The 23,482-nt window shown below is 38.9% G+C and overlaps 1 pseudogene; it reads left to right on the top strand.

The window, feature by feature from the left end:
- The first annotated feature begins 9,440 nt into the window (after positions 1–9,440).
- LOC100771646 lies at positions 9,441–11,184 on the top strand (annotated as a pseudogene).
- The last annotated feature ends 12,298 nt before the right edge of the window (positions 11,185–23,482 follow it).

The raw sequence follows: 23,482 nt of genomic DNA, 5'->3' as shown, positions 1-23,482 counted from the left end.
CATAACAGCTGTATTTGTAATAGCAAGAACTTGGGAAAAAATAGACATTCCTCGACTGAAGAATGAATAAAGAAAATGTGGTTAACATTAATCAATTTAGTACTACTCATAAAAAAACAATGAAACAAATAGATGGAACTAGAAGAAAGCATCCTGAGTGAGTTAACCCGTTAAAGGGAAAAAAAACAACAACATGTTATCTACTCAATAATATACGGATATTAGACCTAGGGTAAATAATAATTAGCCTACCAATCCAAACCTCCAGAGAACCTAAGAACAAGTAGGTCTATGAAAGTGGCATACATGGTTCCTCAGAGTAGGGGAAAGGCACAAGATCTCCTGAATAATTTAGGAGCATGGGGAAAGAGGAGGAATGAAGAAGAGGCGGGGTGATGAGGAGGGGATAGGAGAACATGAGTGATCAATAACATTGATTAGGGGGAAGAACAGAAGAGAGCAAGAAAAGTGATACCTTACTAGAGGCATAAACTATAGGTTTACAGAGAAATACGGCACTAGGCAAATGTCCATGGATCCACAATGATAATCCCAACTAACAATCTAAGCAATAGTGGAGAGGCTACTTTAAATTAATTTCCCCTGTAATGTGATTGATGACTACCTTATATGTCATCCCAGAGATTTCATCGAGTAGATGACTGGAGCAGAAGAATGCACACAATTCTAAAGAATGCCATGAACTCCTGGAATCCAGTTTCAGAAATGGTAGCATGATGAGCAAATGGGTCAATACCAGGCTGGAGAAACCCACAGAAAGAGCTGACCTGACCTAGTGGGAGCTCCCTGACCCCATTCTGACAACTGGGGAGCCATTATAATACCATAATATTTCATATGTCTATTTGAATAGATAATTATTTCCAATGCTTTGATATGAGATAGTGACTGTCTTTATGTTGAGCTATGTTTCATGTTTGCAGCAGAAGGAGAGATCCTCTTTTCAATGCTATACAATCTATTAGCCTGTGTATTTTTTAAGTATATGATGTCCACTGATATTAAGAGATGTTAATGACATGTGATTGTTTTTTTTCTTTTTATGTATTTATTTTCATATTCTTGTAACATCCCTCCTCTCCTCCTGCAATCTTCTCTTCCCCCAACCTCTCATTTGTTACTTGGAGCTGGTAAGGCCTACTATAGAAAATATACTAAGTCAGACCTATAAACTAGTTGAGGCAGGACCAAGGAAACTCTCTCGCCACCATAATACTGTGTCGAGGCTGACCAAGGTATCTCCCAGGAGGACGATGGAAAGGGCAAGGAAAAGGCAATGGCTAAATAAATCCATCTACACATCAAAAAATTCAGAAGACATCCACAAATCATGCTTGCATATTATAATGTAGGATGCCATATCTAGTATTAGAGCTATCGAAGTTTAAAGAATGAACAATGTGATCACTTGTACAAACCACATTCCAACACAAATTACAAAGAATCTGGCAGTAATAAGGTTATAGTCCAGGGATCAGAAAAGGTAAAACTACCATTCTCTCAATAGATACCTATTTTTTATTGGCAACAGGTAAGACTGTTGTCTCAAAATGTAGAGATAAGTAATCTTTTCAGACATTTGACATGAAAATGTCTCCTACTGAGACCTCCAAGCTTCTCCATATGAATCAAAGACATTGTCAACAATAATGGTTTCATAGAGTGAGGTTTATTCAGAAAGATTATATAATGTCTGCTGCCACAGAGGGGGTAGATTTTCCCAAGTATCTCACCAAAATTCTTTAATGTTTGAATAAATAAATTTGAGGAAAAGGCAAGGAGGGAGAAATCCTTCCACACATCAAAAATACAGAAGACAACCCAAAATCATGATTGCACATTAGAATGTAGGATGCCATATATAGTATTAGAGCTATATAAGTTCAAAGACCAAACAATGAGATCACTCGGACAAACCACATACTGACACAAATTAAAAAGAATCTGAGATTTACACAGATTATACTCCAATGTTCAGAAAACATAAAACTACCATTCTCTGGATAGAAATCTATAATTCAGTGAGAACAGGTAGTACTTTGTCTCAAAATATACAAAGAAGAAAAATTTTCAGATATGTGACATGAAAAATCTCCTATTGAGACCTCCAAGCTTGTCCATATGAATCAAGGACATTGTCAACAGTAGTGGTTTCATAGACTGAAGTATATATAGAAAGAATATATAATGTCTTCTGCCACAGATTGGGTAGTCTTTTTCTCAAGAAAAATCTCAAAATTAATCAAGTTGCCACTGTAGGCTCATGATTTAAGGAATGGAAACTTCTTCAGTTATAAAATATATTAACCCAAGAAATCTACCAGAAATCTAGAGAAAATTATCAATTCTTGGTGCTTTTATGTGAGCAATGGGTGCCAATTTTGTATTGTATTTTCTCTGTTTCATGTGTCTACCTGTTTGTCAAGGCATATGTCACTGTACACACATTGTGGAATTCTTTGAACCCATATCATGGGTCCAGGAAGCCACGTGAGCCTGAAATATAGTCTTATGATTGGATATTATGCTCCCCAAAGCAATATCCTTTGTATATCCTTGGACATCAGCATGCATTGAGGTGAGTTTTCTGTCAGTGAAGTCTATGGTGGTTTAAAGACTATGGGTCAGGTATGAAAAATTCAACTTCGTTTCACAAGAGAAAGCAGAAAAAAAGAGCCTCCCATTTTCTTTGCTGGGCAGATTTAGCAGTAAAGCAAATTATAACAAGCCAGGATTCGATATGTGTTATTGTACAAGGGAGGAACTTCTCTGTGTCCACTTCATACATTCTCAGTATAGCACTGAGATCCCAGCTACACAGAGACACATCAAATGTCCCTTGATGAGCCGGGCAGTGGTGGTGCATGCCTTTAATGCCAGCACTCGGGAGGCAGAGGCAGGCGGATCTCTTTGAGTTCAAGACCAGCCTGGTCTAAAAGAAGTAGTTCCAGGACATCCTCCAAAGCCACAGAGAGACCCTGTCTTTAAACATCAAAAAAAAAAGTCCCTTGATGTTTGGGCCTCTCTAAAACCTCTCGTTCATGGGCCATCCAATGGTTTTCGTTTATCGTGGCCTATAGTCATGAAGTTGAGGCCATACATTTCTATAGTGAAAAGTTAGTTTTGTGTAATATTTATATTATTATGTGATTACAATATGCATCCGTCTGTTTGTGTGGACAAAATAGCCTCCATTTTATCCCTGAAATTTTTTTTCTATTTTATAATATTTTACCAATATGACATCCATATTAAAAGTCAAAAAGTTGTTTTGATTAGTATTTCCCTGATGGCTAAGGATTTTGAGAATTTTTATGTGATCTTTCAGCCATTTTACATTCCTCTATTGAGAATTCTCTATTTCTGTACTACACTTTGTAATTGGATTATTTGGTGTTTTGGAAACTAGCTTCTTGAGTTCTTTGTAAGTTCTGGAGATGAGTCAATCTGTCAGATATGGGGTTGGTGAATATCTTTTCCCATTTTGTAGGCTGTCATTTTTTATTGCTGTGTCCTTAGCCATACAGAAGCTTCTGGTTGTGTAGGGGGAAGAATGGAGGACAGCAAAATAAGAGATCCCATCAGAGAGAGAGCCAGTATAGGTTTAAAGAGAAATCAGGCACTAGGGAAATGTTTGGAGATCTACAAGGATGACTCCTACTAATGATCTAAGCAACAGTGGAGAGGCTACCAGAAATTCCCTGCCCTGATATTGAGATTGATGACTAACTTATATGCCAACATAGAGCCTTCATCCAGAAACTGATGGAAGTAGAAGCATACACCAACAACTAAAAACTGAAATGAACTGAACTGGAATCTAGTTTCAGAGAGGGAATAGTAATGAGCACAGCAGTCAAGACCAGGCTGGTGAAACCCACAGAAACAGCTAACCGGATCAAGGAGGTAGTCATTGTCCCTAGAATGATACCTGGGTAACCAAAATAGTACTGATACAGACCCGATGACTGTGGGTGTGAGTGAGGAGGTCTTGGGAATCTATTGGGCCTCTTATAGTAGATCAGTACTTATCCTTATCATAGGAAGTGATTTTGGAGCCCATTCTCCATGGGGGGATACTCCCTCAGCTTCGACGATGGGGGAGGCCCTAGGCCCTATCCCAAAGGATTTGACAGACTCTGAAGTGCCCTGCTGGAAGACCTCACTCTCCCTGGGGTGCAGAAATGGTATGGGATATGTAGGGCATTAATGGGGGGCAGGGGAGGAACTAGAGCATATCGGATATATATCTAAGTGGTCATCGATCAGCCGGAATGGTATAATGATGCATTTACTTACATGTGTACTGGACTGAAGCCGTAGTAGTTTCCTGTGGGAAAGCAGAAATAAAAATAATTAAAGCCAAACAGAGGCTTGTGCCTTCTGCCTAAGTCCAGGAGGATATGATGTGAGGTCATGCATGGGTCTGGTTAGTTTAGAATTTGAAGATGTAATAGCTTGTGACAGACCAATCATAAGTGTTTCCTGGAAACTCTGATGGAAATCTCTCTCTGCTTTTCATGGGGCCAAGAAACATGGAGCAAGTGAGATGCAGTTTTGCAATGGGGATTTTAATATCCTTAGGTATGTGCTGTTGTACAACTTTTAATGTCATCAGACCATGGAGTTGAGTATCCAAGTGAGCTTATGACAAAAGTTTTGGGCATTTCCAAGCAACTGGAACTGTTAAACAACATGAGGGTACCTAATCTGACTAAATATACTGCATGAAGGACCTGTAGTAAATCTTTTATTATTACATTTTCTATTCCAAATGAAGTGACACCCTATTGCGTATTCTCTATTTAGTTATGTACACCACTGAAATATAAAGAGTTTCCCTTTACAAGGCCTCATTGATTGTGTGGATTATATAGCTAGCAAACATGTACCATATAAAAATTGAATCATTTAAACTTTGATGGAATTTCTCTCAAGCATGCATAAAATCCCTGTAAGAATTTTCAGTTCAATATTTAGAAAGATTGGCACCCATGATTTTCGATATTACAGAGCCTATGCTTTTCAGATAGTCTCTGATCTTTGTAAAATAATGGGTAACACATGAACAGCTATTATTATAAGAAAGTGTTTGAATAAATAAGTTCAAGGAAGGGCACAGAGGGAGAAATCCACATACATAGGAAAAATTCGGAGGACATCACAAAATCATGTTTGCATATCTATCCATATTCAAAAAGGAACATTGTGATCACTTGTACAAACCGCATACAGACACAAATTAAAAAGAATCGGAGATTAACACAGATAATAACACAGAGCAGAATAGATAAAACTACAATTCACTGTATAGATATCTATTTTTTAATGAGAACAGTTAAGACTGTTGTCTCAAATTGTAGAGATAAGTAACATTTTCAGACATTATCAATAGAAAAGTCTCCTGTTGAGACCTCCAAGCTTGGCCACATGATTCAAGGAAATTGTCAACAACAGTGGTTTCAAATTTGTCAATACCTTGCTGGAGAACCCCATAGAAACAGGTAACATCATCAAATGGGAGATCACAGACCCCCATCTGACAACAGGGAAACCTTCATAGTACCATAATGTTTGTTATGTTCATTTGATTGGAAAATTATTTCCCAAAATTTGACTAGGAGGTAGTGTCTTTAATGTTGAAATGTGTTTCATGTTTGCAGCAGAAAGATAGATCCTCTTTTCATATACAATCTATTAGCCTGTGGAGAAGGACAAGTATCTGGCACAAGTTTTGTATTTGGCACAAACGCTCATTCAACATCATATAATTCCACAGAATAAAGTCTCTGAAAAAGTTATTCAAAGGCTTTCTTTGGTAGATATACAATATCACTGTGTCTCAAGTTTCCATTGAATTTGTGGCTTATATAGCTAGCAAACATTTAACACAAAATAATTGAATCATTTAAACTTTGATGGAATATCTCTCAAATATGTGTAAAATCCCCACAAGACTTATCAGGTAAAAATTTAGAAAGTCTGGCAGCCATGAATTTCCATATTACTGAGCCTATTCTTTTCAGGTACTCTCTGATCTCAGTTAGAATAAAGGGTAGCACATGCACAGCAATTACTTTAAGCTGGTGTTTAACTAAATAAATTCAAGGAAATGGCAAGAAGGGAGAAATCCATCTACACTTCCAAAAATTCGGAAGACATCCCAAATCATGGTTACATATATAATATAGGTTGCCATATCTAGTGTGAGAGCTATCCAAGTTCAAAGAAGGAACAATGTGATCACTTGTACTGGCACATATTAAAAAGAATCTGAGATTAACACAGGATATAGTCCCAAGATTAGAAATGATAAAACTATCATTCCCTGGATAGATGTCTATTTTTTAGTGACAACAGGTAAGACTGTTGTATCAAAATGTAGAAAAGGAAACTTTCAGACATTTGACATGGAAAACATCTCCTGGTGAGACCAACAAGCTTGCCCACATGAATCAAGGAAATTGTTAACAATAAAGGCTTCATAAACTGAGGTTTATATAGGAAGAATATGTAATGTCTTCTGCCACAAAGGGTGTAGTATTATTCTAGGTAACAAACCAAAAATCTCAAAATTAATCCAGTTGCCTTTGTAGGTTCACGACTTAGGGAATGGAAACTTCTTCTTGAGTAATAAAATGTATTCCCTGAACAAATCTACTAGGAATCTCGAGAAAAGTATAAATTCTTGGTGCTTTTGCAATGGAATATAGGTGAACATGTGTGTCAATTTTGTACCTTATATTCACTGCCTGCCTGTTTGTCAAGGCATATGTCACTGTCCAAACATTGTCGAAATCTTTGCACACATATCATGGGTCCAAGCAGCCACATGAAGCTGAAATACAATGCTATCATTAGATATTGTACTCTCCCCAAAGCAATATCCATTTTATATCCTTAGACATGCATTGAGGTGAGTTTTCTGTCATTAAAGCTATGGTGTTTTATAAAGGGTCGATCACAGTGAAGAATGCAGAATACAGGGAAGATGTGAAGAACTCCAAAATTGTTTAACAAGAGAAAGCAGAAAACAAAGTTTCCCAGTTTCGTTGGTGGCCGCATTTAGCAGTAAAGCAAATTATAACAAGCCATGGTAAAGAGATACATGAGTAACTTATATGCCACCCTACAGCGTTCATCCAGCATAGGATGGAAGTAGCAGATACCCACAGATAAACACTGATCTGAACTGGAATCCATTTGCAGAGAAGGAGTAGTGATGAGCATAGGGGAACAACCAGGCTGGTGAAAACCGCAGAAACAGCTGATCTGGACTAAGGGGGAGCTCTCGGCCTCCAGACTGATCCCTGGGAATCCAGCATGGAACTCATTCCGAATCCATGAATGTGGGTGTCAGTGAGGAGTTCTCAGATGTCTATCAGGGATCTTGTAGTAGATCAGTACTTATCCCTAGCATAGGAATGGAATGTGGGAGCCCTTTTCACATAGAGGGATACTCCCTCAGCCTCTATGGTAGGGGAGAGCCTAGATCCCATGCCAAGGGATATGACAGACTCCAAAAACCAACCATGGAAGACCTAACACTCCCTGCAGAGCAGAATTGATATGGGATAGGTAGGGCATTAGTAGGGCCCAGGGGAAGATGGGAGGTAGAGGGAACTGTGATTGAAATTTAAAACCATCTTTTTTCTAATTTACATAAAAATAGAAAAAAAGCTAAAACTACAACAACTAATGTAACAAAATGTGTAAGTGAAACACCAGGAAGCCTTACACCTTCACAAATAGTACAAGCAAATTGGGGTTGTCTCCATTTTGAGAACTGCATCATAAGGGATACATTTAAGTGATCATCAATCAACTGGAATGGTTTAATGATGCATTCACTTACATGTGTACTGGACTGAAGCCATAGTAGTTTACTGTGGGGAAGTAGAAGTAAAATTAGTTGGAGCCTGTGAGAGACTCCTGCCTTCTGTCTAAGTCCAAGAGGAAATAATGTGAAGTTTTAAGTGTGTGTGGTTGTTTTGAAATTTTAAGATGTAATAGATACCTACAGACACATCGTAAGTGTTTCCTGGCAACTCTGACAGAAAACTCTCTGCCCATATCATGGGCCCTAGAAACAGGGAGCAAATGAGATGTAGTTTTACACTTGGGGATTTTAATATCCTAAGGTATGTGACATGGAACAACATTTAATATCACCATACAATGGAGTTGATACTCCATATGATACAATGACAAAATGTTTGGGCATTTCTAAGCAACTGGAGCTGTTCAGAAACAGTCTATGAAGGACCTGCTCCAAAACTTTTATTAGTAGATTTTTCTCTTCCATAAGAAGTAAAAACCTATTGTGGATTCTCTATGTAGTTCAGTGCCCCACCTTTTAATCGGATTATTTGGTGTTTTGGTGACTAGCTTCTTCAGTTCTTTGCATATTTTAGAAATCAGCCCTTGGCTAGATGTGGGTTTAGTGAAGATCTTTTCCCATTCTGTGGGCAGCTGTCTTTTCTTGCTGACTATGTCTTTTACCTTACACAATCTTCTCAGTTTCAAGAGACCCCATTACTGAATTGACCATCTGAGTGTCTGTGCTACTGTTATGTTCAGAAAGTTGTCTGATATACAAATTCATTCAATGCTACCTCCCAATTACTCTGCTAAGTGGTTCATGTGGCTGAATTTATATTGAGGTCTTTGGTCCATTGAGACTTTAGTTGGGTCATTAAAGGAGTAAAATTTCTTAAAGATACTCAACATCCTTAGCATTTGGAGAAATGTAAATCATAACAACTCTGAGATATCATCTTACACCTGCCAGAAGAGTTAGAGAAAAAAATCACCACAGACAGTTTATGCTGGAGAGGTTGTGGAGAATGGGCAACATTTCTCTGTTGCTGCTGGGAGTGAAAACTTGTACAACCATTTTGGCAGTCAGTATGGACTTTTTTCTGAAAATTCGGTATCAGTGTTCTTCACCATCTAGTAATTCTACTCTTTGCACATACCGAAAGATGTACATTCATACAACACCAACATCTGTAAAGCTATGTTCATAACAGCAGTGTTTGTAATAGCAAGAATCTGTAAACAACTAAGATGTCCTTCGACTAAAGGAAGGATAAAGAAAATGTGATACATTTATTCAATGGAGTACTACTCACTGGACAAAAAAAAAACTATGGAAACTCTCATGGTGTTTTTTCTTTAGACATTCTGGGCCTCCTGAAACTGACAAGATTCTGTAAGGCAAAAGACACAATCAACAAGATAAGACAGCAGTGCAAAGAATGGGAAAAGATCTTCACCAACCCCACATCTAGCCAAGGGCAAATTTCTAAAACATACAAAGAACTGAAGAAACCAGTCAACAAAACACCATATAATCACCCTCACTTGCCGCCGCCAGCCTGCTTCGCCTAGTGCCCTCCCGCAGCCACCCTGCAGAAATGCTTTGAGTACCCACACTCCTTTGCCAGATGAGACCAGTGTCCCGGGCGCTGGCTCCTCATGTCACTCGGGCCTATGCCAAAGATGTAAAATGTGGTGCAAATGCTTGATCCTTAAAGCTTCAAGTTGTAGACCTTTTAGCCGATGCTGTAGCTGTTACAATGGGGCCAAAGGGAAGAACAGTGATTATTGAACAGAGTTCAGGAAGTCCCAAAGCAACAAAAGATGGGGTCATTTTTACAAAGGCAATTGATCTAAAGGATAAATACAAAAAATATCAGAACTAAACTTGTTCAAGATGTTGCCAATAACTCAAATGAAGAGGCTGGGATGGCACTACCACTGCTACTGTTCTGGCACGTTCTATTGCCAAGGAAGGCTTTGAGAAGATCAGCAAAGGGTCTAATCCAGTAGAAATCTGGAGAAGTGTGATGTTGGCTGTTGATGCTGTAATTAATGAACTAACAAAACAATCTAAACATGTGACAACCCATGAAGAAATTGCTCAGGTTGCTACAATTTCTGCAAATGGACACATAGACATTGGAAACATCATATCTGATGCAATGAAAAATGTTGGAGGGAGAGGCGTCATCACACTGAAGGATAGAAATACCCTGAATGATGAATTAGAAATTATTGAAGGCATGAAGTTTGAAAGAAGATGTATTTCTCAGACATCAATAAGTCAAAAATGTGAATTCCAAGATGCCTATGTTCTGTTGAGTGAAAAGAAAATTTCTATTGTCCAGTCCATTACACCTGCTCATGAAGCTAATGCTCATAGGAAACAAATGGTCATATTTGCTGAAGATGTTGATGGAGAAGCTCTAAGCACACTGGTTTTGAACAGGCTAAAATCTGGTCTTCAGGTCGTAGCAGTTAAAGCTCCAGGTTTGGGGGACAATAGGAAGAATAAGCTTAAAGTTACGGCTATTGCTACTGGTGGTGCACAATTTGGAGAACAGGGGATAAAACTAAATCATAATGATGTTCAAGGTCATGATTTAGGAAAATTTGGAGAGGTCATTGTCCCCAAAAGTGATGCCATGCTTTTGAAAGGAAGTGATGACTAAACTCAAATTGAGAAACACATTCAAGAAATCGCTAAGCAGCTAGACATCACAACTAGTGAATATGAAAAGGAAAAGCTAAACAAACACTTGCTAAACTTTCAGATGGAGTAGCTGTGTTTAAGATTGGAGGAACAAGGGATGTTGAAGTGAAGGAGAAGAAAGACAGAGTTACAGATGCTCTCAATGCTACAAGAGCAGCTGTTGAAAAAGGCATTGTTTTAGGAGTTAGCTGTGCTCTGCCTCCATGCATCCCAGCCTTGGATTCCTTAAAGTCTTCAAATGAAGATCAGAAAATAGGTATAGAAATTATTAAAAGAGCACTCAAAATTCCGGCAGTGACAATTGCTGAGAATGCAGGTGTTTAATAATCTTTGAGAGTTGAGAAAATTCTGCAGAGTTCCTAGGGAGTGGGTTATGAGGATATGCTCAGAGATTTTGTGAACATGGTAGAAAAGGGAATCATTGATCCAACAAAGGTAAATGAGTCAGCAATTCTTAAACATTGGATGGTTCGTTCTATGTTGTGTGTTTTCATTAATCATTTTATAAACATTTTTTTCTAGGTTGTAAGAACTGCTTTACTAGATGCTGCTGGGGTGGCCTCCTTGCTAACTTCAGCAGAAGCTGTAGTGACCTAAATTCCTAAACAAGAGAAGGACCTTGGAATGCGCACACATGCCTTTAATCCTAGCACTTGGGAGGCAGAGGCAGGCAGATCTCTGTGAGTTCGAGGCCAGCCTGGTCTCCGGAGTGAGTGCCAGGATAGTCTCCAAAGCTACACAGAGAAACCCTGTCTCGTAAAACAAACAAACAAACAAACAAAAAAGACATTTGTACATTTCTGAAAAAAAACACCAAATAATCCAATAAACTTGGGGTTCAGACCTAATAAAAAATACCCAATGGGTTTTTACTTCTTAAGAGAAAAATCTCCTAATAAATGACTTGGAGCAGGTCCTTCACAGACAATATTTAGTGAGAGTAGGTAGCCTCATGTGGGTTAGTAGTTCCAGTTGCTTCAAAATGCCCAGACCTTTTTCATAGGCTCATGTGGAGTATCTACTCCATTGGATGGTGATATTAAAAGTAGCACATGGGTGTATGCCTTAAGATATTAAGATCCCCAAGTAGAAACTGCATCTCAGATGCTCTCTGTTTCTTGGGCCCATGATATGGGCAGTGAGATTTCTGTCACACGTGCCAGGAAACACTTATGATCTGTCTGTCACAATCTCTTATATCGTCAAATACTTAACCAAACACAATCACCCATGACCTCATGTATCCTGGACTTAGACAGGAAGCACAAGTCTATCTCAGGTATAAATATTTTTACTTCTGCTGCCCCACAGTAACCTACAATGGCTTCAGTCCAGTACACAGGTAAGTAAACCCATCAATATACCATTCCAGCTAATTGATGACCACTTAGATACATCCTATATGCTGCAGTTCCCAAATGGAGACAACCCAAAGTTTCTTGTAAGTATTAGGAAGGTTTAAGATTCCTGGTGTTTCACTCATACATTTTGGTACATTAGTTGTTGTACTTTTCTGCTTGTTTTCCTATACATTTATTGTAATTAGAAGCAACATTATTTTACATGTCAATCCCAGTCCCCTCTCCCTCCCCAACTCCCTTGCCCCCCACTATAATGCTATCTATCCCATAAGATTTCTGCTCCCCAGCAAGAGTGAAGTCTTCCTCTCGGGTGGGGCTTCAGTGTCTGTCATATCCTTTGGGATAATGCCTAGGCCTTTGCCTGCAGTCTAGACAGAGAGAGCATCACCCTATGTGGAATGGGCTCCCAAACTCCATTGCTATGATAGGGATAAGTACTGATCTACTATAAGGGGCCATATAGATTTCTCGGGCCTCCTCACTGACACCCACATTCATGGGGTCTGATTCAGCTCCATGCTGGTATCCCAGTGATCATTCCCCCTGTTCAAATTAGCTGGGTATTTTGGTTTTACAAGCCTGATCTTGACCAATTTACTCATGGCACCTCCTTCTCTGTAACTGGATTTTAGTTCAGTTCACTGTTTAGTTGTGGGTTATCTGCTTATATTTCCATCAGTTGCAGGATGAAGGCTATAGGATGGCATATAAGTTAGTCATCAATCTCATTATCAGGAGAGGACATTTAAGGTAGTATCTCCACTGGTGCTTAGAAGATTAGTTAGTGTTATCCTTGTAGCTCTCCAGACATTTTCTTGTGCCTCATTCCTCTTTAAACTCATACTGGCTCCCTCTGTGATTGTATCTCTTAATTTGCTTTCTCTATTTTCCCCTATAAAACCAGAAGCATTTGTAAGGCAAAAACATACTCAGCAATACAAAAAGGCAGCCCACGGAATGGGAAAAGATATTCACCAACCCTATACCTGACAGAGGAAGGATCTACATAATTTACAAAGAACACAGGAAGCTGGGTTCCAAAGCACCAAAAAATCCAAAAAAAATTGGGGTACAGAAAGAAAATCTCAAGTTCAACAGTCCCTAACACAAAATATCCAAGAAATATGTGATACCCTGAAAAGACCAAACCTAAGAATACTAGGTATAGAAGAAGGTGAAGAAATCTAACTCAAAGGCAAAGAAAACATATTCAACAAAATCATAGAAGAAAACTTCCCCAACCTAAAGAAAGACAAGCAAATGAAAGTACAAGAAGCCTAAAGGACTTCAAAAAGACTGAATCAAAAAACATATCTCCTCAACACATAGTAATCAAAACACCAAACATACAGAATAAAGAGAAAATATTAAGAGCAGCAAAGGAAAAAGGACAAGCAACATATAAAGGGAATCCTATCAGAATTACACCTGACATTTCCATGGAAAATCTGAAAGCCAGAACATCCTGGATAGATATTCTACCAACAGTAAGAGACCACGGATGCCAGTCCAGACTACTATACCCAGCAAAGCTTTCAATCAATATAGATGGAGAAAACAAGATGTTCCATGAGAAAACCAGATTCAAACAACACATATCCACCAATACAGCCCTACAGAATGTTCCATAAGGAAAACTGCAACCCAAGGACTTAACTACAACCAGAAAAATATAGGCAATAGATAATCCTAGTTTACCAACAGCCAAAAGGAAAAAAGGGATAGAATCCCACACATAATTTCACCACCACCGCCAAATACAAAACAAGAATGAACAACCAATGGTCATTAATATCCTTCAACATTAATGGTCTTAACTTGCCTATAAAATGTGGTACATTTACACAATGGAGTACTACTCAGTGGAAAAAAAAAACAATGGAATCTTGAAACTTGCAGGAAAATGGATGGATCTAGAACAAACCATTCTGAGCGAGGTAACCCAATCGCAAAAAGACAAAAGTGGTATGTACTTACTCATATGCGGATTTTAGACATAGAGTAAGGATTCGTGCCTACAATCCACACTGCCAAAGAAGCTAATAAACATTGATGTCCCTAAGAGAGACATACACGGTCCCCTGGAGAAAGGGAGAGGTTCAAGGTCTGCTGAGCAAATTGGGAGCACGGGAAGAGGGCGAGGGAGCTAGGAGAATGAGAAGGGAAGAGGAAGAGGGATGCCGAGGACATGAGGGAGCAGAAAATATGAGTCAGGGGAAGAATAAACGATAACAAGAATGGAGATATCATAATAGAGGGAGACATTTTTGGTTTAAAGAGAAATCAGGCACTAGGGAAATGTCTGGAGATCTACAAAGATAACACCAACTAACTATCTCAGCAACGGAGGACAGGCTACCTTAAATGCCCTTCCCTGATAATGAGATTGATGATTGACTTATATGCCTTCATCCATCAGCTGGTGGAAGCAGAAGAAGACACCCCTAACTAATCACCGATCAGAACTGGAACCCAGATGCAGAGAAGGACCAGTGAAGAGCACAGAGGTCCAGAACATACTGGTGAAACACACAGAAACAGGTGACCTGAACATCTGGGAAATCTTGCTCCCCAATCTGATAGCTGGAATACCAGCATGGAACTGATCCAGAACCAAGGAACATGGGTTTCTGTGAGGAAACATCAAAAATCTATGTGACCTCCTTTAGAAGCCCAGTATTTATCCCTAGCAAAGGTGTGGACTTTGGGAGCCCAATCCATATAGAGGAATACTACTGGGGTGGGCCTAGGCCCTACCCCAAAGGAAACGCAAAACTCTGATGACACCATATGGAAGGCCTCATCATCCAGGGGGAGCAGAAAGATATGTGACAGATAAGGTCTTAGTTGGGGGGGTAGGGCAGGACAGGTGGGAGAAGGGAAAGGGGATTGTTATCTAAAACAATCTTGTTTCTAATTGAAATAAAAATGTTGAAAAAAGACACAGATTAGCAGAATGGATAAGAAGACAGAACCCATCTTTCTGCTGCATACAAGAAACACACCTCAACTTCAAAGACAGATGGTACCTAAGAATTAAACGTTGGGAAAAGATTTTCCAATCAAATGGACACAAAAAACCAAGCAGGGGTAGCAATCGTAATATCCAACAAATTGGACTTTAAACTAAAATCAGTCAAAAGATATGAAGAAGGTCATTTCCAACTCATCGCAGGAGAAATCTATCAAGATGAAGTCTCAAATCTGAACATTTATGACCCAAATACAAAGGCATGAATCTCTGCAAAATAACATTGCTAAAACTCAAATCAAACATTAAACCACACACACATATAGTGGGAGACTTCAACTCCCCACTCTCACCACTGGACAGGAACACCAGACAAAAATTTAACAAACAAACAAAGGATCTAATAGAAGTCATGGCCCAATTGGACTTAACAGGTATTTATAGAACATTCCATCCAATCACAAAGCAATATACCTTCTTCTCAGTGCCACATAGAACCTTCTCTAAAACTGAACACATACTTGGCAACAGAGCAAACATCAACAGGTACAAAAAATTGAAATAACCGCCTGTATCTTATCAAACCACCATACTTTAAAGTTAGGATTCAACAACAGCATGAATTGCAGAAAATCTACAAAATCATGGAAATTAAGTAACACCCAATTGCACAACTCCTGGGCCCAGGAAGAAATAAAAGAAGAAATTAAAGATTTCCTAGAATTCAATGAGAATGCAGACACAACATACCCAAACTCATGTGAAACTTTCAAAGCAGTGATAAGAGGAAAGTTCACAGCACTAAGTAACCACATTAAGAAACCAGAGAATAATCACACTAGAGAATAGAAACACAACTGAAAGCATTAGAACACAAAGGGGCCAATACACCCCGAGGAGCAGATGCCAGGAATTAATCAAACTGAGGGCTGAAATTAATAAAATGGAAACTAGGAGAACAATACAAAGAATCAATATATCGAAGAGTTGGTTCTTTGAGAAAATCAACAAGATAGACAAACCTTTATCCAAACTTACTAAACAGCAGAGAGTGAACATGCAAATCAATAAAATCAGGAATGAAAAAGGGGGTCATAAAAATGGACACTTAGGAAATTCAGACAATCTTCAGGTCATACTTTGAAAACCTGTACTCCACAAAATTGGAAAATTTAAAGGAAATCAACAATTTTCTGGACAGTATCACTTACCAAACTTGAGAGAAGAACAGATAGGCAACTTAAACAGACCTATAATCTAGAAGGAAATAGAAGTAGTCATCAAAATTCTCCAACCAAAAAAAAAGCCCAGGTCCAGCAGAATTCAGTATAGAATGATACCAGAAATTCAAAGAAGAGCTAATACTAATCCCCCCTCAAAGTTTTCCACACAATAGAAGCAGAAGAGTCATTGCCAAGCAATTTTCATGAAGCTTCACTTACCTTGATAACCTAGTGACAAATAGACACAACTAAGAAAGAGAACTACAGACCAATATCCCTCATGAACATTAATGCAAAAATACTCAATAAAATACTGGCAAATGGAACCCAAGAATACATCAGAGAAATCATCCACCATGATCAAGGAGGCTTCATCCCAGTGTTGCAAGGATGGTTCAACATACAAAAATCCATTAATGTAATCCACCATATAAACAGTTTCAGGGGAAAAAAAACCGACATAATCATTTCAATAGATGCCAAAAAAAACCTTTGAGAAAATCCAACATCCCTTCATGATAAAGGTCATGGAGAAAAAAGGTATAATAGGAATATAGCCTAATACAATAAAAGCATATACAGCAAGCTCACAGCCAACATCAAATTAAATAGAGAGAAATTCAATGCATTTCCACTAAAATCGGGGACAAGACAAGGCTGTCCTCTCTCTCCATACCTCTTCAATATTATTCCTTGAAGTTCTAGCTAGAGCAATGAGACAAAAATAGGAGATCAAGGGAATACAAATGAGAAAGGAAGAAGGCAAACTCTCACTGTTTGCAGATGATATGAGAGTCTACATGAGTGACCTGAAAAACTCTACCAGGGAATTCCTACAGCTGATAAACACCTTTAGCAAACGGGCAGGATACAAGATACAAACAATCTGTAGCCCTACTAAATACTAATGACATATTGGTGGAGAAAGAAATGAGAGAAACATCACATTTTACAACTGCTACAAACAACATAAAATACCTTGGGGTAATGCAAACCAAAAATTTGAAAGACCTGTACCGCAAGAATTTTTAGTCTCTAAGGAAAGAAATTAAAGAAGATATCAGAAAATGGAAAGATCTCCCATGGTCTTGGATAGGTAGGATCTACATAGTAAAAATGGCAATCTTGCCAAAAGTAATCTACAGATTCATTGCAATCCCCATCAGGATCCCAAAATAATTCTTCACAGAGTTTGAAAGAACAACTGTCAACATTATATGGAGAAACAAAAGACCCAGGATAGCCAAAACAACCCTGTACAATAAAGGAACTTCTGGAGGCACCACTATGCCTGACTTCAAGCTCTATTACAGAACTGTAGTCCAGAAAACAGCTTGGTACTGGCACAAAAAATGACAGGTAGATCAATGGAGTATAGTTGAAAACACTGATATTAACCCACAAACCCAAAACAAATGATTTTTGACAATCTAAATTTTTATGATAGCATGAAAAGAACATCTTTAACAAATGGTGCAGGCATAACTGAATGCAGGATTGTAGTAAATACTGCATATAGATCCAAGTCTATCGTTAAGCACAAAACTTAATTCAAAATGGATCAAAGATATTAACATAAATCCAGCCACAATGATCCTATTAGAAGCCAAATAGAAGATACCCTTAAATTAATTGGTACAGCAGACCGCTTCCTCAACATTACATCACTAGCATAGACACTGAGAACAACAATTGATAAAAGTGACCTCCTGAAACTGAGAAGCTTCTGTAAGGCTACGGACACAGTCAACAAGACAAAACGGCAGCCCACAGACTGGGAAAAGATATTCACCAACCCCAAAACTGACAGAGGGCTGATCTCCAAAATATACAAAGAACTCAAAAAGCTAGTCTCCAAAACACCAAACAATCCAATTAAAAAGTGAGATGCAGAACTAAATAGACAATTCTCAATAGAGGAATCTAAAATGGCTGAAAGACACATAAGAAAGTGTTCAACATCCTTAGCCATCAGGGAAATGCAAAATAAAACAACTCTGAGATACCAACTTACTAATGTCAGAATGGCCAAAATCAAAAACACCTATGACAGTTTATGCTGGAGAGGGTGTAGAAATAGGGGAACACTCCTCCACTGATGGTGAGAGTGCCAACTCATACAACCACTTTGGAAATTTGTACAGCAATTCCTCAAGAAACTAGGAATCAGTCTAACACAAGGTCCAGCAATTCCACTCTTGTGTGTATACCCAAAAGAAGCACATTGATACAATAAGGACATCTGTTCAATAATGTTCATAGCAGCACAGTACTTGTAATAGCCAGAAACTAGAAGGAGCCTAGATGCCCCTCAACTGAAGAATGGATAGAGAAAATCTGGTACAATTACACAATGGAGTACTACTCAGCAGGAAAAAAAAAACAATGGAAGCTTGAAATTTGCAGGAAAAAGGATGGAACTTAAGAAACCATTCTGAGTGAGGTAATCCAATCACAAAAAGACAAACATGGTATGTCCTCACACGTATTTGGATTTTAGACACAGACTAAAGTATTACCAGCCTACAATGCACACTGCCAGAGAAGCTAGTAAACAAGGAGGACCTTTAGTGAGACATACATGGTTCCCTGGAGAAGGGGAAAAGGTCAAGATCACCTGAGCACATTGGTTCACGGGAATAGCGGGGAGGGAGCTTGGAGAATGAGAAGAGGAGAAGACGAGAGGTGCAGACTACATGAGGGAGCAGAAAGTTTGAGTCAGGGAAAGAATAGAAGATAACAAGAATGGAGATACCATAATAGAGGATTTACAGAGAAATCAGGAACTAAGGAGATGTCTGTAATCTACAAAAATGACACCAGTTAACAATCTAAGCAACAGAGGAGAGGCTGCCTTAAATGCCCTCCCCTGATAATGAGATTGATGGCTGACTTATGTGCTGACTGATAGCCCTCATCCAGCAATTGGTGGAAGTAGAAGCAGACACACACAACTAATCAGTGAACTGATATGGAATCCAGTTGCAGAGTAGGACGAGTGAAGAGCAAAGGGGTCCAGACCAGACTGGTGAAACCCACAGAAACAGCTGCCCTGAACATCAGGGAGCTCTTGGTCCCCAGTCTGATAGCTGGGATACCTACATGGGACTGATCTACAACCTAGGAGCATGGGTTTCAGTAAGGAAACACTGGAAATCTACCGGACCTCCTGTAGTAGTTCAGTACTTATCCCTACCATAGGTGTGCACTTTGGGACCCCATTCCACATAAAGGAGTACTGTGTGAGCCAAGACACACGGGGGTGGTCCTAGGCCCTATCCCAAATGATACGACAGACCCTTATGACACCTTATGGAAGGCCTCACCATCAAGGGGGAGCAGAAAAAAATATGAGATAGTTATGGTTTTATTTGGGGAGGGTGGGAAAGGAGGGGAGGGAGAGGGAACTGCGATTGTCATGTAAAACAATCTTGATGGTAATTGAAATAAAATATGCAGAAAAATAAAATGGGTTACAGAACTAAATAGATAATTCTCAATAGAGGAATCTAAAATGAATGAAAGACATATTAAAAAGTGCTCTACATTCTTTGCCATCAGGGAAACACAAATGAAAACACATTTTTAGCTTTTAATGAGGGTGTCATATTCTTAAAAATTTATACTAATGGAAATTACATTCAGGGAGAAAATCGAGGATTTTTGTCCACACAAACTCATGGAGGAATATTATAATCACATGAAAATCTTAAAAGTATTAAGAACTTACTTTTCACAATGGAAGTGTGTGACCTCTAATTCAAGAGTATAGGCCACACTACCTGAGGTCATTTGAGATCCCAGGAAGGAGAGGTTTTAGAGGGGCCAGAAACATCAAGGGACACTCAATATGATTCTGTGTAGATGGAATCTCAGTTCTCTACTGAGAATGTACGAAGGGGACACTGAGCAGTTCCTCCCTTCTACATTAACTCATAGAATCCTGGCTTGTTATAATTTGCTTTACTGCAAAGAAACAGGCAGGCGGTGTTTTCTACTTTCTCTTGTGAAACAATTTTAGAGTTGTTCAAACCTGGCCTGGAATCTGCACTCTTCACTGAGGTCCATAGACTTTAAAACAGCATAGGCTTTAATGACAGAAAACTTACCTCAATGCATGCTGATTCCTAGGAGGTACAATGGATATTGCTTTGGGGAGAACAAAATACTCAATAATAATACTGTATTTCAGCTTCGAGTGGCTTCTTGCACACATGATATGGGTTCAAAGAATTCCAAAATGTTGTACAGTGACATATGCCTTGGCAAAAAGGTAGACACAGGTATCAGTGAATATAGGATACAAAATTGACACCCAGGCTCACATATATTCCATTTTAAATGCACCAATAAGTGTTACTTTTTTCTAGATTCCTAGTAGATTTGTTTGGGGGAAACATTTTATAATTCAAGGAGAAGAGCTTTCGTTCCCTTAGTCATGATCCTACAGAGGCACCTTGATTTATTTTGAGATTTTCTGTGAGATACCTGGTAAAAGACTAAGACCTCTGTGGCAGGAGACATTATCTAAAAGTATTAGCTGTCCATGAGCTACTCATTTTTATACCTGTGAGCAGAGACTGTCTGAAAAGCATAGGTTCTGGACACTGGAAACACCCCACTCTTCCTTCCTGATCAGCCGGCATGACCCTTTCCAAGCTGAGTGTAACCTCTGCTCTTGCCGACTCCTATCCAAAGTCCCATTCACCCCTGATCTCTATGAGCCTGAGCCTGCTTGGAGTGGACCTGCCCAGCCAGGAGGAGCTCCCTGAGTCTGGAAACACCTCACTCTTCCTTCTCACTCTGTCAGCCTGATCCCTACCGAGGCCTAACCCCTACCGAGTGAGGAGACTACCAGGAGAGGCAAGACCATCCAGAGATTCAGACATTGAAGTCCTGGCCCACAAACCACAGGGTCACAAGAATAGCTAGAGAGACCCCACCTGCACCCACTAGAAGAATAGGTGGAAAGAAGACAGAACAAGAACACACTCAACAACAGAACGACCAATATGACACCACCAGAATCTAGGGAGTCCAAACCAGCAAGATCTGAAAAGCCCAACACAAAGGATGAAGAAGCGATGGATCTCAAAAATTATCTCAGGAAGGTGATAGAGACCTTTAAAGGGGAAACAAGAAAATCCCTTAAAGAAATAGAAGAAAAAACAAGCAAAAAAAATCACATGAAATGGTGGAAAAGACAAACCAAAAAAATTCAAGAAATAAATCTCTTAAAGAATCTAAAGAAAGCCAAGAAAAAACCAACAAAACAATTGAAGGATACACTCGAAACAGTTCAAGGCATGAAAGCTGAAATAGACACAATAAAGAAAACACAGAATGTGGTGATGCTGGAAATAAAAAGGCTGGATAGAAAATCAGGAATTGAAACTGCTCTTATTCTAGCATTTTTCATATCTCCTACTGGCTTTTCTTGCTAATCTGAGCTCAAAAATTTATTTTGTGAATCTCCTCAATCTACATAGTTATTATTACCTTCCTTATCTATATAACTCCTATATTTATCCCTACCTCCCTTGTCATTCCTACCACCTCTTTCAAAATACCATGAATGCCATTGAAACATTTTAGTTTGCTGAGAGAAAAAGTTTCCAACAGGACTTGTCTCAGGACAAGGAAATTGGCCCCAACCCGAGGGCAGACAAACAATCCTTTTTGGGTCACACCTGGTCAACAGACAATTGGGGACTTTTCAGGGTACATTCTGTGGTTTTTCCTTTGTAGAAAAGCATGTCACACCTGGGTGACTAACATGAAGTCATACTTTGTAATCAATCACTTTGTGCCCATTGCCTGTATGCTCATCTGCATTTTTTCCTATATAAGGAACTTACACCCCATGCTGGGGTGTGCAGCTTTCCCGATATTGGAGACACCCAAATGTGCATGCATTCAATAAACCCTCTTGCTTTTACAGCTCTCGGTCTTGTTTCTGAGTCTCGGGGGCTCCTTGGGACCCTGTGTCCCTTAGGGGTCTAGGGTCTTTCATTTGGGGAGCCAGCCAAGAGGTCAGAGGAGACCCCAGACTCATTACCTCGACTCAGAGGAGGTAAGTACCGCCGGCTTATTTTGATTTATGTTTTCTGTTTGTCTATTTGGAAGCCCTGTATAGTCTATGCAGGCTTTGTAGAGACACACGAGGTAGACTGATGAGTCACTCCCCTGGGAGTCTGCCCCTGGCGGACACTCCATGGGGAGTTTGGGTGGGCCCAGGAGGAGCAGGCAACCCTCGTCCCTAGGAGCAGACAATGTAAGTCTCTGCTCTATTTGAATTTGTGGTTTCAGTTTAGCACCGATTTGCAGCCCTGCGGCCTGACTGTCTCAATGTTTGTCTGCTTGTCTCTTTTTGTTTGTCACCATCTGACCACCATGGGACAAAAACTAATGACCCCCTTAAGTTTGACTCTAGACCACTGGGAAGATGTTTGGGACTGAGCCAACAACCAGTCCCTGGATGTCAAAAAGAAAAAAAAAATGACAAACTTTCTGCAGTTCCAAATGGGCAACATGTAATGTTGGCTGGCCTCCGGACGGTTCTTTTAATCTTAAGATTATTTTACAAGTAAAAGAAAAATGTTCGATTCTGGATCCTACAGAAACCCTGAGGTGTTTCTAAGATGGGGATGTCTAAGAGAATTAAAAAAAAAGAGCAAAAAGTAATAAAAATTAAAAGAGGGTCAAAAGAAAGTCGTAAAAATGTCAGAGAAAAATGTAAACTGCTTTCTATGGGCTCTCCTATCTATTTATAATGATAATAGGGGTTAAAAATTTTGACCAAACCAGGTTAATTCGTTTAAAAATTTTATTTATGTCCCCACCCCACCCCAAAATTATGTATACTTGTTAAAATGTTCTATCTGTGTTTTCTGGTTTAAATGTCAATTTTATTAGAAGCCAAAAGCCAAAACAAAAATGGTTCAAATATTTTTGCTGTCTAATGCCATCATCAGCCAGTCATTTATGGACATAGCTCAGAATTTATCTCTGAGCTCCAGTCATTAAATTTGGGTTTTCAGGAATTCAGATATCTTTTTAATAAAGATAATATTAAAACTGTTTCATGGTTAAATCTGTCAAAAAGTTAAAACTAGTAATACTAGAAATTGACAACATAAATTTAATAGTCACCCAGATGAAAATGATTTTAAACACATCAAGGGTGCTTTATTTTTGATATTCTTACAAACAGACATTAAAAGATTTTTAATTGTTCAAATTTATAAGGTTATAAGATATTAATGCTTCTGTTATATTATTAATATTTGTGCTTAAGTCAAAAGAGTTAAATTTAAGATCACAGCCAGAAGTTGCATATATTAATAAAAAATTGAGGTGTAAATTTCTT

The sequence above is a fragment of the Cricetulus griseus genome, unplaced genomic scaffold (assembly GCF_003668045.3).
Source record: "Cricetulus griseus strain 17A/GY unplaced genomic scaffold, alternate assembly CriGri-PICRH-1.0 unplaced_scaffold_292, whole genome shotgun sequence".
NCBI lineage: Eukaryota > Metazoa > Chordata > Mammalia > Rodentia > Cricetidae > Cricetulus > Cricetulus griseus.
Note: the sequence above shows the minus strand (reverse complement) of the source record. Positions and strands in the feature narration are given on the sequence as shown.